Here is a 14,005-nt window from a genome sequence, read left to right as displayed (position 1 = left end):
TTGTTCTGTATTATGTCATGTTTTGTGTGGATCCCAGGAAGAGTAGCTGCTGCTTTTACAACAGCTAATAGGGATCCTAATAAAATACCAAAAGGATGGCACCTTTTATTCTAAAAGTGTAGGTGAAAGGCAGGCAATATGTGACACTTCTGCATGTAAATAGCTCATTTAGATTTGCAGGCAAGTGATCCTACTCTTCGGGCAACCCAAAAATAGCCCTGACTTGCCAGATGGGCAAGTGCCTTTAAGACTTTAATGTCAATCCCTGACAAGATATAAATATAAAATATATTTGGATGATACCCCACCTGTCTCTAATACTGTATGCCTGAATAAGTCCCTTATTCTGGTATTTGATATATCAGGCCTGGGTAGGCTACAGTTTTAACAACTGTATATTTATTAGTCTGGGAACAGAACACAGTTCAATGTGGAGACGCAATAAAGCAATAGTGACACGTTTCCTCTTGGCTTTGAGCTATTGCTGTGGGGACTCTGGGTTTGGATGAATGCCACCGGTGCTTTTTCTGCTCAGGTGGAGAAAATCTCTAAACTTTTTAAACTCTGAAAAAGGAAAACCATTTCCCTCTCTTGGAAAAGCCATGTTCTCTCATCCACACCTCACTCAGGTATTTATCCAGAAGCAAACACAGAGCAAACTAAATATGTTAAAATTATTATTTTTCAAACATTGGCCAGAACAGCCCCATAGTCTTCGTCAATACTTTCTCAAGGGACCAGCAAATGAACGTTGCATTCTGCATATGATTTCTCCTTTGAGGATTAGGCTATTGGGCCGCCCTTACATTCAAATTGTATGTTGTTACCACAAAACAGCAACTTTTTTGGAATTTTGGTTTCACAGCAATATTTTCTTTTTTTTTACTGTAAGGTGAGGTCATGTGGTCAAGTAGGTTTATAGAGTAGCTGTTCTGCAAAATACCAAAAGCAAAGACCCTGTGAAGGGTCTTGTGATATGTAGCCAATATGAAAGCCGGCCTGTAAAGTTACAGTTGAATGTGATATATGATCAAATGTGATCAAAATGTTGACTCTAGGTTATAGATGTCTCCACTTTTCCTCCTTGCCTACAGTACAGAATAGCAAACATGTTGTTTTCCTATTGAATGTACATGGTACATTTCCTCTACTCCCACATCGTGTGGAACTGGTGACCAGAACCAGCCTCTGTAGGCTATTGGACGGTGCTGCTGACTGCTGCAACACAACTCCTGTTTGTTACTTTATCCAGCCTCCGCAATGCCACAGAATCTGGACGCCATCTGGTGGTGAATCATGCTCAAGGAGAAAGTTGTTTTGTTTGCTATAAAGTAGAATAAACATTTTAAAAAATTAATGCGGAAGTTGCTTTAGATGAACTTGTATGTGGAAGATTTTAAGACTATGAATAAATCCTGAGTAAACCTTCATAAGATGTGCTGGAGTTGCCTTCTGTGATACCAGGAAGCAGAGCCAGTTAGTTTCTGTAGGAAAAAACTACTATTCCCATGATGCAGTTCATGTTCCATTGACATCCATGCTGCTGTTGTTTTTGTCTTGTCACTGCAGTCAACCATCACAGGGTAAATAACGGTCTGTAGGAGGAATAGCAGCAGTAGACTTCAATTAAAGGACTATTATCAGGCTCAACGTTTCACGGTTCACGTGTTTTCCCGCCATATTGTTGTCGGTTCCCGCCGCAGAACTTCATGCGAAGGTCGAGCAGCCTTTCCCCATGATGTGTTCCAGACAAGCACCAAGGACAATGTGAGGAAACACACCATCCTCGAGAAAGCGGACACCAACCGGAACCCCATTGTTTCCACCTCTCGTGTCTCCCGTAGAGGAATTCTGAGCAAGGAAGCAAAAGAGTGTGAGTACTACTACATGGTCCCCAGGTGGATCTCTGACCTCCAGGGTCGCAGGAGTTCCTGGGCTTCTCTGACCTCCAGGGTCGCAGGAGTTCCTGGGATTCTCTGACCTCCAGGGTCACAGGAGTTCCTGGGCTTCTCTGGCTTCCAGGGGGCGCACCAACGACCAGTACTGGGAGCAGAGCGGCAGAAGGACCGGGGGAGAGAGTGAGAGGCAGCCACCCCTATGGACTGGCATCTGCTGTCCGCTGCAGCCGTGGGCGTTTGCCTCAAGAAAGACTCTGATATTAAAGGTGTGTGTGTGTTTGTGCGCTCTACCTGCTAAAGATACTAAAAGGATGTGTTTTTCCCTCCAGGCGATGCATTTCTGGAGGCTGCAAGGACCAACAACTCCCAAGATGTGGCAAGGTGCATTATAAACAAACACACACTCTCCTGAGTTCCTCAGGAATTCTCCAGGGCAGTTGTCTAGGCCCCTTTTTTCAATCTTTACTAACGACAGTGTAAAGCCAGTGTGTCTATGTACAGTTGAAGTTGGAAGTTTATATACACCTTAGCCAAATTTTCCCGCCCTGACATTAGAGAGCTTTTTATGTCTCTATTTTGGTTTGGTCAGGGTGTGATTTGGGTGGGCATTCTGTGTTCCTTTTTCTATGTTTTGTATTTATTTGTTTTGGCCGGGTAAGGTTCTCAATCAGGGACAGCTGTCTATCGTTGTCTCTGATTGGGAACCATACTTAGGTAGCTTTTTCCCACGTGGTTTTTGTGGGTAGTTGTTTTCTGTTTTGTGTCTGCACCAGACAGAACTGTTTCGGTTTCGTTGATTCTCTTTGTTATAGTGTTCAGTTTAAATAAAAAGCATGAACACTTACCACGTTGCGCTTTGGTCCGATTATTCCTCATCAGACGACGACACCCGTTACACAAATACATTTAAACTCGTTTTTTCATAATTCCTGACATTTAATCCTAGTAAAAAATCCCTGTCTTAGGTCAGATTGGTTCCCCACTTTATTTTAAGAATGTGAAATCTCAGAATAATAGTAGAGAGAATGATTTATTTCAGCTTTCATTTCTTGCACCCATTCCAGTGGGTCAGAAGTTCACATACAGTTGAAGTCGAAAGTTTACATACACTTAGGTTGGAGTCATTAAAACTTGTTTTTCAACCGCTGCTCAAATGTCTTTTTAACAAACCATAATTTTGGCAAGTCGGTTAGGACATCTACTTTGTGCCTGACACAAGTAATTTTTCCAACAATTGTTTACAGACAGGTTATTTCACTGTATCACAATTCCAGTGGGCCAGAAATTTACATACACTAAGTTGACTGTGCTTTTAAACAGCTTGGAACATTCAAAAAAATGATGTCATGGCTTTAAAAGATTCTGATCATTTACATAATTTGAATCAATTGGAGGTGTACCTGTGGATGTATTTCAAGGCCTACCTTCAAACTCAGTACCTCTTTGCTTGACATCATGGGAAAATCAAAAGAAATCAGCCAAGACCTCAAAAAAATTGTAGACCTCCACAAGTCTTGTTGGAAGCAATTTCCAAATGCCTGAAGGTACCACGTCCATCTGTACAAACAATAGTACGCAAGTATAAACACCATGGGACCATGCAGCCGTCATACCGCTCAGGAAGGAGACGCGTTCTGTCTCCTAGAGATGAACGTACTTTGGTGCGAAAAGTGGAAATCAATCCCTGAACAACAGCAAAGGACCTTGTGAAGATGCTGGAGGAAACAGGTACAAAAGTATCTATATCCACAGTAAAACGAGTCCTGTATCGACATAACCTGAAAGGCCACTCAGAAAGGAAGAAACCACTGCTACAAAACAGCCATAAAATAGCCAGACTACGGTTTTCAACTGCACATGGGAACAAAGATCGTACTTTTGGAGAAAAGTCCTTTGGTCTGATGGAACAAAAATATAACTGTTTGGCATAATGACCATCGTTATGTTTGGAGGAAAAAGGGGGAGGCTTGCAAGCCCGAAGAACACCATCCCAACCGTGAAGCACAGGGGTGTTGTGTTGTGGGGATGCTTTGCTGCAGGAGGGACTGGTGCACTTCACAAAATAGATGGCATCATGAGGCGGGAAAATTGTGGATATATTGAAGCAACATCTCAAGACATCAGTCAGGAAGTTACATCTCGATAAACAGCTGTCTCTGATTGGGAACCAATTCAGGCCACCATAGACCTACATATACCTAGACATACAAACCCCTATAGATATACAAAAACCCTAGACAGGACAAAAACACCTTGACAATACAAAAACTAAACCAACCACCCTTGTCACATCCTGACCTAACCAAAATAATAAAGAAAACAAAGATAACTAACGTCAGGGCGTGACAGTACCCCCCCCCCCCCCCCCCCCCCCCCAAAAGGTACGGACTCCCGGCCGCAAACTTAAACCTATATGGGAGGGTCTGGGTAGGCATCTAACCTCGGTGGCGGCTCTGGTTCTGGACGCCGCCCCCCTTCTTTACACTGAGTCCGCTCTTGTATTACCGACCCGTTGATCATCGTCGGATGCCCTGGGCTGGGGACCCTCGCCGTATGCCCCGGGCTGGGGACCCTCGCCGTATGCCCCGGGCTGGGGACCCTCGCCGTATGCCCCGGGCTGGGGACCCTCGCTGGGTGGATCATCGCTGGATGTTCTGGACTGTGCCCCGTCGTTGGAGGCTCCGGACTGTGGCCCGTCGTTGGAGGTTCCGGACTTTGGCCCGTCGTTGGAGGTTCCGGACTGTGGCACGTCGTTGGAGGTTCCGGACTGTGGCCCGTCGTTGGAGGTTCCGGACTGTGGCCCGTCGTTGGAGGCTCCGGACTGTGGCACGTCGTTGGAGGTTCCGGTCTGTGAACTGTCGCCGGACGCTCTGGACTGGGTACTGTCGCCGGACGCTCTGGACTGGGTACTGTCGCCGGACACTCTGTACTGGGTACTGTCGCCGGACACTCTGTACTGGGTACTGTCGCCGGACGCTCTGGACTGGGTACTGTCGCCGGACGCTCTGGACTGGGTACTGTCGCCAGACGCTCTGGACTGGGTACTGTCGCCGGATGTTCTGGACTGGGTACTGTCGCCAGACGCTCTGGACTGGGTACTGTCGCCGGACATTCTGGACTGGGTACTGTCGCCAGACGCTCTGGACTGGGTACTGTCGCCGGACGTTCTGGACTGGGTACTGTCGCCAGACGCTCTGGACTGGGTACTGTCGCCAGACGCTCTGGACTGGGTACTGTCGCCGGACGTTCTGGACTGGGTACTGTCGCCAGACCCTCTGGACTGGGTACTGTCGCCGGAAGCTCTGGACTGGGTACTGTCGCTGGGCGCTCTGGACTGGGTACTGTTGCCGGGCGCTCTGGACTGGGTACTGTCGCCGGACACTCTGGACTGGGTACTGTTGCCGGGCGCTCTGGACTGGGTACTGTTGCCGGACGCTTTGGACTGGGTACTGTTGCCGGACGCTCTGGACTGGGTACTGTTGCCGGACGCTCTGGACTGGGTACTGTTGCCGGACGCTCTGGACTGGGTACTGTCGCCGGACACTCTGGACTGGGTACTGTCACCAGACGTTCTGGACTGCCAAAGGTGCACTGTAGGCCTGGTGCTTGGTGCCGGAACTGGTGGTACCAGGCTGGTGACATGTACCTTAGGGCGAGTGCGGGGAGGAGGCACAGGACACACTGGACAGTGGAGAAGCATTGGAGATCCAGAACATAGAGCTGGCTCAAAACATCCTGGCTGGATGCCCATTCTAGCCCAGCAAATGCGAAGAGCTGGAATAGAGCTCACCGGGCTAGCATAGCGCACTGGAGACACCTGCTAATCTCTGCATAACAAGGTGCCTGACCAGTTACACGTTCCCCATGGTAAGCACGAGGATTTGGCTCAGGTCTCCTACCTGACTCAGCCAATCTCCTCGTGTGCTGCCTTTTGGGCTTCCATACTAGCCGTGGGCTTCCGTGCTAGCCGTGGGCTTCCGTGCTAGCCGTGTACCATATCGTAGCCGTTCCTCTATTCTCCAGTATTTCTCCTCCTTAGAACAGCGATACTCCCCAGGCTGCGTCCAGGGTCCTGCTCCATCTAGTAATTCCTCCCATGTCCAGGATCCTTTTCCGTCCAAAATCTCTTCCCAAGTCCATAACGTCTGCTCCTCCTTTTCACGCTGCTTGGTCCTGTTATGGTGGGTTATTCTGTCACTTTCGTCATAACGAGGAGACCAAGGCACAGCGTGAAATGAATACATTCTTCTTTATTTAAACGAAGAACACTAAACGAACTAACAAAATAATAAAACGACCCTGAATCTATGAACACGAGTGCTGACATGCAACTACACATAGACAATAACCCACAAAACCAAAATGGAAAATGGCAACCTAAATAGGATCCCCAATCAGAGACAACGATAAACAGTTGTCTCTGATTGGGAACCAATGCAGGCCACCATAGACCTACACATACCTAGACATACCAAAACCGCAGAGATATACAAAAAACCCTAGACAGGGAAAACACCTAGAAAATACAAAAACTAAACCAACCACCCTTGTCACACCCTGACCTAACCAAAAATAATAAAGAAAACTAAGATCAGGGCGTGACATCTCTTTACTATTATTCTGACATTTCACATTCTTAGAATAAAGTGGTGATCCTAACTGACCTAAGACAGGGAGTTTTTATTAGCATTAAATGTCAGGAATTGTGAAAAACTGAGTTTAAATGTATTTGAATAAGATGTATGTAAACTTCTGACTTCAACTGTAGATTTCCTAACCGACTTGCCAAAACTATAGTTTGTTAATTAACAAGACATTTGTGGAGCGGTTGAAAAACAAGTTTTAATGACTCCAAACTAAGTGTATGTAAACTAGTTTTAATGACTCCAAACTAAGTGTATGTAAACTAGTTTTAATGACTCCAAACTAAGTGTATGTAAACTAGTTTTAATGACTCCAACCTAAGTGTATGTAAACTAGTTTTATTGACTCCAAACTAAGTGTATGTAAACTAGTTTTAATGACTCCAAACTAAGTGTATGTAAACTAGTTTTAATGACTCCAAACTAAGTGTATGTAAACTAGTTTTAATGACTCCAACCTCAGTGTATGTAAACTAGTTTTAATGACTCCAACCTAAGTGTATGTAAACTAGTTTTAATGACTCCAAACTAAGTGTATGTAAACTAGTTTTAATGACTCCAAACTAAGTGTATGTAAACTAGTTTTAATGACTCCAAACTAAGTGTATGTAAACTAGTTTTAATGACTCCAACCTAAGTGTATGTAAACTAGTTTTAATGACTCCAACCTAAGTGTATGTAAACTAGTTTTAATGACTCCAACCTAAGTGTATGTAAACTAGTTTTAATGACTCCAACCTAAGTGTATGTAAACTAGTTTTAATGACTCCAACCTAAGTGTATGTAAACTAGTTTTAATGACTCCAACCTAAGTGTATGTAAACTAGTTTTAATGACTCCAAACTAAGTGTATGTAAACTAGTTTTAATGACTCCAAACTAAGTGTATGTAAACTAGGTTTAATGACTCCAACCTAAGTGTATGTAAACTAGTTTTAATGACTCCAACCTAAGTGTATGTAAACTAGTTTTAATGACTCCAACCTAAGTGTATGTAAACTAGTTTTAATGACTCCAACCTAAGTGTATGTAAACTAGTTTTAATGACTCCAACCTAAGTGTATGTAAACTAGTTTTAATGACTCCAAACTAAGTGTATGTAAACTAGTTTTAATGACTCCAAACTAAGTGTATGTAAACTAGTTTTAATGACTCCAAACTAAGTGTATGTAAACTTCCCACTTCAAATGTATGCGGATGACTTAGCACTTTACACATCAGCTACTACAGCCAGTGAAATAACTGCAACACTTTACACATCAGCTACTACAGCCAGTGAAATAACTGCAACACTTTACACATCAGCTACTACAGCCAGTGAAATAATTGCAACACTTTACACATCAGCTACTACAGCCAGTGAAATAACTGCAACACTTTACACATCAGCTACTACAGCCAGTGAAATAACTGCAACACTTTACACATCAGCTACTACAGCCAGTGAAATAACTGCAACACTTTACACATCAGCTACTACAGCCAGTGAAATAACTGCAACACTTTACACATCAGCTACTACAGCCAGTGAAATAACTGCAACACTTTACACATCAGCTACTACAGCCAGTGAAATAACTGCAACACTTTACACATCAGCTACTACAGCCAGTGAAATAACTGCAACACTTTACACATCAGCTACTACAGCCAGTGAAATAACTGCAACACTTTACACATCAGCTACTACAGCCAGTGAAATAACTGCAACACTTTACAAAGAGCTGTAGTTCGTTTCAGAATGGGTGGCAAGGAATAAGTTAGACCTAAGTATTTCGAAAACTAAATGCATTATATTTTGGACAAATCATTTACTAAATCCTAAACCTCAACTAAATCTTGTAAGAAATAATGTGTAAATTGAGCAAGTTGAGGTGACTAAACTGCTTGGAGTAACCCTGGATTGTAAACTGTCATGGTCAAAACATATTGATACATCAGTAGCTAAGAAGGGAGAAGTATGTCCAAGATAAAGCATTGCTCTACCTTCTTAACAGCACTGTCAATAAGGCAGGTCCTACAGGCCCTAGTTTCTACCTTCTTAACAGCACTAATAACAAGGCAGGTCCTACAGGCCATGTTTCTACCTTCTTAACAGCACTGTCAACAAGGCAGGTCCTACTGGCCCTAGTTTCTACCTTCTTAACAGCACTGTCAACAAGGCAGGTCCTACAGGCCCTAGTTTCTACCTTCTTAACAGCACTGTCAACAAGGCAGGTCCTACAGGCCCTAGTTTCTACCTTCTTAACAGCACTATCAACAAGGCAGGTCCTACAGGCCCTAGTTTCTACATTCTTAACAGCACTATTAACAAGGCAGGTCCTACTGGCCCTAGTTTCTACCTTCTTAACAGCACTGTCAACAAGGCAGGTCCTACAGGCCCTAGTTTCTACCTTCTTAACAGCACTATCAACAAGGCAGGTCCTACAGGCCCTAGTTTCTACATTCTTAACAACACTATCAACAAGGCAGGTCCTACAGGTCCTAGTTTCTACCTTCTTAACAGCACTATCAACAAGGCAGGTCCTACAGGCCCTAGTTTCTACATTCTTAACAACACTATCAACAAGGCAGGTCCTACAGGTCCTAGTTTCTACCTTCTTAACAGCACTGTCAACAAGGCAGGTCCTACAGGCCCTAGTTTCTACCTTCTTAACAGCACTATCAACAAGGCAGGTCCTACAGGCCCTAGTTTCTACATTCTTAACAGCACTATCAACAAGGCAGGTCCTACAGGCCCTAGTTTCTACATTCTTAACAGCACTATTAACAAGGCAGGTCCTACTGGCCCTAGTTTCTACCTTCTTAACAGCACTGTCAACAAGGCAGGTCCTACAGGCCCTAGTTTCTACCTTCTTAACAGCACTATTAACAAGGCAGGTCCTACTGGCCCTAGTTTCTACCTTCTTAATAGCACTGTCAACAAGGCAGGTCCTACAGGCCATGTTTCTACCTTCTTAACAGCACTGTCAACAAGGCAGGTCCTACTGGCCCTAGTTTCTACCTTCTTAACAGCACTGTCAACAAGGCAGGTCCTACTGGCCCTAGTTTCTACCTTCTTAACAGCACTGTCAACAAGGCAGGTCCTACAGGCCCTAGTTTCTACATTCTTAACAGCACTATCAACAAGGCAGGTCCTACAGGCCCTAGTTTCTACATTCTTAACAGCACTATTAACAAGGCAGGTCCTACAGGTCCTAGTTTCTACCTTCTTAACAACACTATCAACAAGGCAGGTCCTACAGGCCCTAGTTTCTACCTTCTTAACAGCACTATCAACAAGGCAGGTCCTACAGGCCCTAGTTTTTACCTTCTTAACAACACTATCAACAAGGCAGGTCCTACAGGCCCTAGTTTCTACCTTCTTAACAGCACTATCAACAAGGCAGGTCCTACAGGCCCTAGTTTCTACCTTCTTAACAGCACTGTCAACAAGGCAGGTCCTACAGGTCCTAGTTTCTATCTTCTTAACAACACTATCAACAAGGCAGGTCCTACAGGCCCTAGTTTCTACCTGCTTAACAGCACTATCAACAAGGCAGGTCCTACAGGCCCTAGTTTCTACCTTCTTAACAGCACTATCAACAAGGCAGGTCCTACAGGCCCTAGTTTCTACCTTCTTAACAGCACTGTCAACAAGGCAGGTCCTACAGGCCATGTTTCTACCTTCTTAACAGCACTGTCAACAAGGCAGGTCCTACAGGCCCTAGTTTCTACCTTCTTAACAGCACTATCAACAAGGCAGGTCCTACAGGCCCTAGTTTTGTTGCAACAGGACTACTGTTCAATCTTGTGGTCAGGTGCCACAAAGAGGGACTTAGGAAAATTGCAATTGGCTCAGAACAGTGCAGCACGGATGGCCCTTGGATGTACACAGAGAGCAAACAATAAAATGGATGTCAATCTCTTCTGGCTCAAAGTAGAGGAGAGATTGACTTCATCACTACTTGTATATGTGAGAGGTATTGACATGTTGAAAGCACCAAGGTGTCTGTTTACCACACAGCTCTGACACCCATGCATACCCCACAAGACATACCACCAGAGGTCTCTTCTCAATCCCCAAGTCCAGAACAGACTATGGGAGGCGCACAGTACTACATAGAGCCATGACTACATGGAACTATATTCCACATCAGGTAACTGATGCAGCAGTAGAATCAGATTTTCAAAAACAAGGTAAAAATACACCTTATAGAACAGCAGGGACTGTGAAGTAACACAAACACAGGCCCAGACACACACATGATAACATACACACGATACACACACGTACACATGGATTTTGTGTTGTAGATATGTGGTAGTGGAGTATGGGCCTGAGGGCAGACCACTTAGTGTGTTGTGAGTTTCTTACGTTGTTACGCCTTGGCAGCAGCTAATGGGGATTCATAATAAATACAAATACACATACTGACTGTCTGTACACACACAGGAGAAAAACATTTACATTTAGGCAAAAGTCTTCTACGTGACAGAGATGTCCAGAGCCTCTGAACTGTCATGCCGTTGTGTTCTCTCCTCTGATAGGCTACAGTAAGTACCCAGTAGAAATACAGGCACCAAACATTACATCGAGTTATGATCTGTCTATGAAGTTGTCAAAAGTGATGATGATTTGTGATTAGTGTAATTACTGCTAGTCTCCTGGAATAGATTCAATCACGCCTTTTAATTGTTTATGTACTGCTCTACTCTACTACACTGCTGTAGGAAATTAAAAAGACAAAAGTCTGTGAGGTCCAAATCATTATCTGGAGTCTCATCCTTTACAGTAGTTGTGGAAGGTTCCAGTTAAACCACAGCACACCATTCTTTGTATTGACAGTCGTCTCCACTAGAGGGAGATAGAGGTCCATGTCTGTATAGTTTATTTGGTTTCCCATTAGCTACTTCACATGCAGCAGCTACTCTTTCTGGGGTCCACATAAACGTACAAATACATGACAAAGTACAGAACAGTTATAGGCAAGGACATTCAATTAAATACAAAAATATGTATATATTATACTGAACAAAAATGTAAACGCAACATGCAACAATTTCTAAGATTTTACTGAGTTAAAGTTCATATAAGGAAATCAGTCAATTTAAATAAATTCATGAGGCCCTAATCTATGGATTTCACATGACTGAACAGGGGCGCACCGCCATTAGACTCTGGAGCAGTGGAAACGTGTTCTCTGGAGTAATGAATCACGTTTCACCATCTGGCAGTTCAACAGAAGAATCTGGGTTTGGTGGATGCCGGGCTACCTGCCCGAATGTGTGAACTGCATATGTGCGAACTGTAATGTTTGGTGGAGGAGGAATAATGATCTGGGACTGTTTTTCATGGTTCGGGCTAGGCCCCTTAGATCCAGTGAAGGGAAATCTTAATGCTACAGCAAATAATGACATTCTAGACAATTCTGTGCTTCCAACTTTGTGGCAGCAGTTTGGAGGAGGCTCTTTCCTGCTTCCCCCTGTGCAGGAAGTGAGGTCCATACAGAAATGGTTTGTCTAGATCGGTGTGAAAGAACTTGACTGGCTTGCACAGAGCCCTGACCTCAAACCCATCGAACACATCTGGGGTGAATTGGAATGGCGACTGTGAGCCAGGCCTAATCGCCCAACATCAGTGCCCAACCTCACTACTGCTCTCGTGGCTGAATGGAAGCAAGTCCCCGCAGCAATATTCCAACATCTAGTGGAAAGCCTTCCCAGAAGACTGGGGGCTGTTATAGCAGCAAAGGGGGGACCATCTCCATATTAATGCCATGATTTTGGAATGAGATGTTCGTCGACCAGGATTCCACATACTTTTGTTCATGTAGTGTATATACAGATATACAGTATATACAGGCGCCGAAGAACATGGCTGACATTTTACATTCTTCTAACCAATTGTGCTTCTCTTCTTGAACTGCACTGTTGGTGAAAGGTTTGTAAGTAAGCATGTCACGGTAAAGTCTACACTTGTTGTATTCAGTGCATGTGACAAATAAAGTTTGATTTCATACAGTGCATTTTTAAAGTATTCAGACCCCTTGACTTTTCTACATTTTGTTACTTTACAGCCTTGTTTTAAATTAGATTTTTTTTTTATCTCATCAATCTACACCTCAATCTAATGATGAAGCAAAAACAGGTTTTTAGACATTTTTGCACATTTAAAAAAATTCTAAACTGAAATATCACTTTTACATATGTATTGAGACCCTTTACTCAGTACTTAGTTGAGGAACCTTTGGCAGTGATTACAGCCTCGAGTCTTCTTGGGTATGACGCTACAAGTTTTTCCCATCATTTTCTGTCAAGTTGGATGGGTCTCTCCTTTTTTCAGGTCTCTCCAGAGATGTTCGATCGGGTTCATGTTCGGCCTCTGGCTGGACTACACAAGGACTATCAGAGACTTGTCCCGAAGCCACTCCTGCATTGTCTTGGCTGTGTGCTTGGAAGGTGAACCTTCACCGCAGTCTGAGGTCCTGAGTACACTGGAGCAGGGTTTAATCAAGAATTTCTCTGTACTTTGCTTTGTTCATCTTTCCCTCCTTCCTGACTCGTCTCCCAGTCTCTGCCACTGAAAAACAAGCCTCACTGTTGGGACGGTGCCAGGTTTTCTCCTGTCGTGAAGCTTGGCATTTAGGCCAAAGAGTTCAATCTTGGTTTCATCAGACCAGAGATTCTTGTTTCTCATGGTCTGAGAGTCCTTTAGGTGTCTTTTGGCAAACTCCAAGTGGGTGGTCAGGTGCCTTACACTGAGGAGTGTCTTCCGTCTGGCCACTCTACCATAAAGGCCTGATTGGTGGAGTGCTGTAGAGATTGTTGTCCTTCTGGAAGGTTCTCCAATCTCCACAGAGAAACTCTGGAGCTCTGTCAGAGTGACCATCGGGTTCTTGGTCACCTCCCTGACCAAGGCACTTCTCCGCCGATTGCAAAATTTGGCTGGGCAGCCAGCTCTAGTGTGAGTCTTGGTGGTTCCAAACTTCTTCCATTTAAGAATGATGGAGGCCACTGTGTTCTTGGGTACCTTCAATGCTGCAGAAATGTTTTGGTACCCTTCCCCAGATCTGTGCCTCAACACAATCCTGACTCCGAGCTCTACGGACAATTCCTTCCACCTCATGGATTGATTTTTGCTCTGACATGCACTGTCAACTGTGGGATGTTATATAGACAGGTGTGTGCTCTTCCAAATCAAGTCCAATCAAATGAATATACCAGAAGTGGACTCCAATCAAGTTGTAGAAACATCTCAAGTATGATCAATGGAAACAGGATGCACCTGAGCTCAATTTCGAGTCTCATAGCAAAGGGTCTGAAAACTTATGTAAATAGGCTATGCTTTTTTTATTTGTAATACATTTGAAAACGTTTTTAAATACCTTTTTTTTCGCATTGTCATTATTGGGTATTGTGTGTAGATTGATGAGGGGAAAAAAATATTTAATCAACTTTAGAATAAGGCTGTAACTTAATGTCA

The 14,005-nt window shown here is 44.0% G+C and overlaps 1 pseudogene across 1 annotated transcript in view; it reads left to right on the top strand.

Annotated features, from left to right (window-relative positions):
* The first annotated feature begins 1,260 nt into the window (after window positions 1–1,260).
* The window catches only part of LOC110507945 (uncharacterized), a 101,084-nt pseudogene continuing 88,339 nt past the window's right edge, over window positions 1,261–14,005 (top strand). Inside the window, exons 1-4 of the transcript XR_016492502.1 lie at window positions 1,261–1,289; window positions 1,602–1,922; window positions 1,993–2,164; window positions 2,228–2,279. The product of XR_016492502.1 is annotated as an uncharacterized LOC110507945 (transcript). The remainder of the gene's footprint in view (window positions 1,290–1,601; window positions 1,923–1,992; window positions 2,165–2,227; window positions 2,280–14,005) is intronic.

This window comes from Oncorhynchus mykiss, chromosome 27 (assembly GCF_057628025.1).
Source record: "Oncorhynchus mykiss isolate SJ-2025 chromosome 27, ASM5762802v1, whole genome shotgun sequence".
Taxonomy (NCBI): domain Eukaryota; kingdom Metazoa; phylum Chordata; class Actinopteri; order Salmoniformes; family Salmonidae; genus Oncorhynchus; species Oncorhynchus mykiss.
This window is presented reverse-complemented; position numbering and strand designations above follow the sequence as displayed.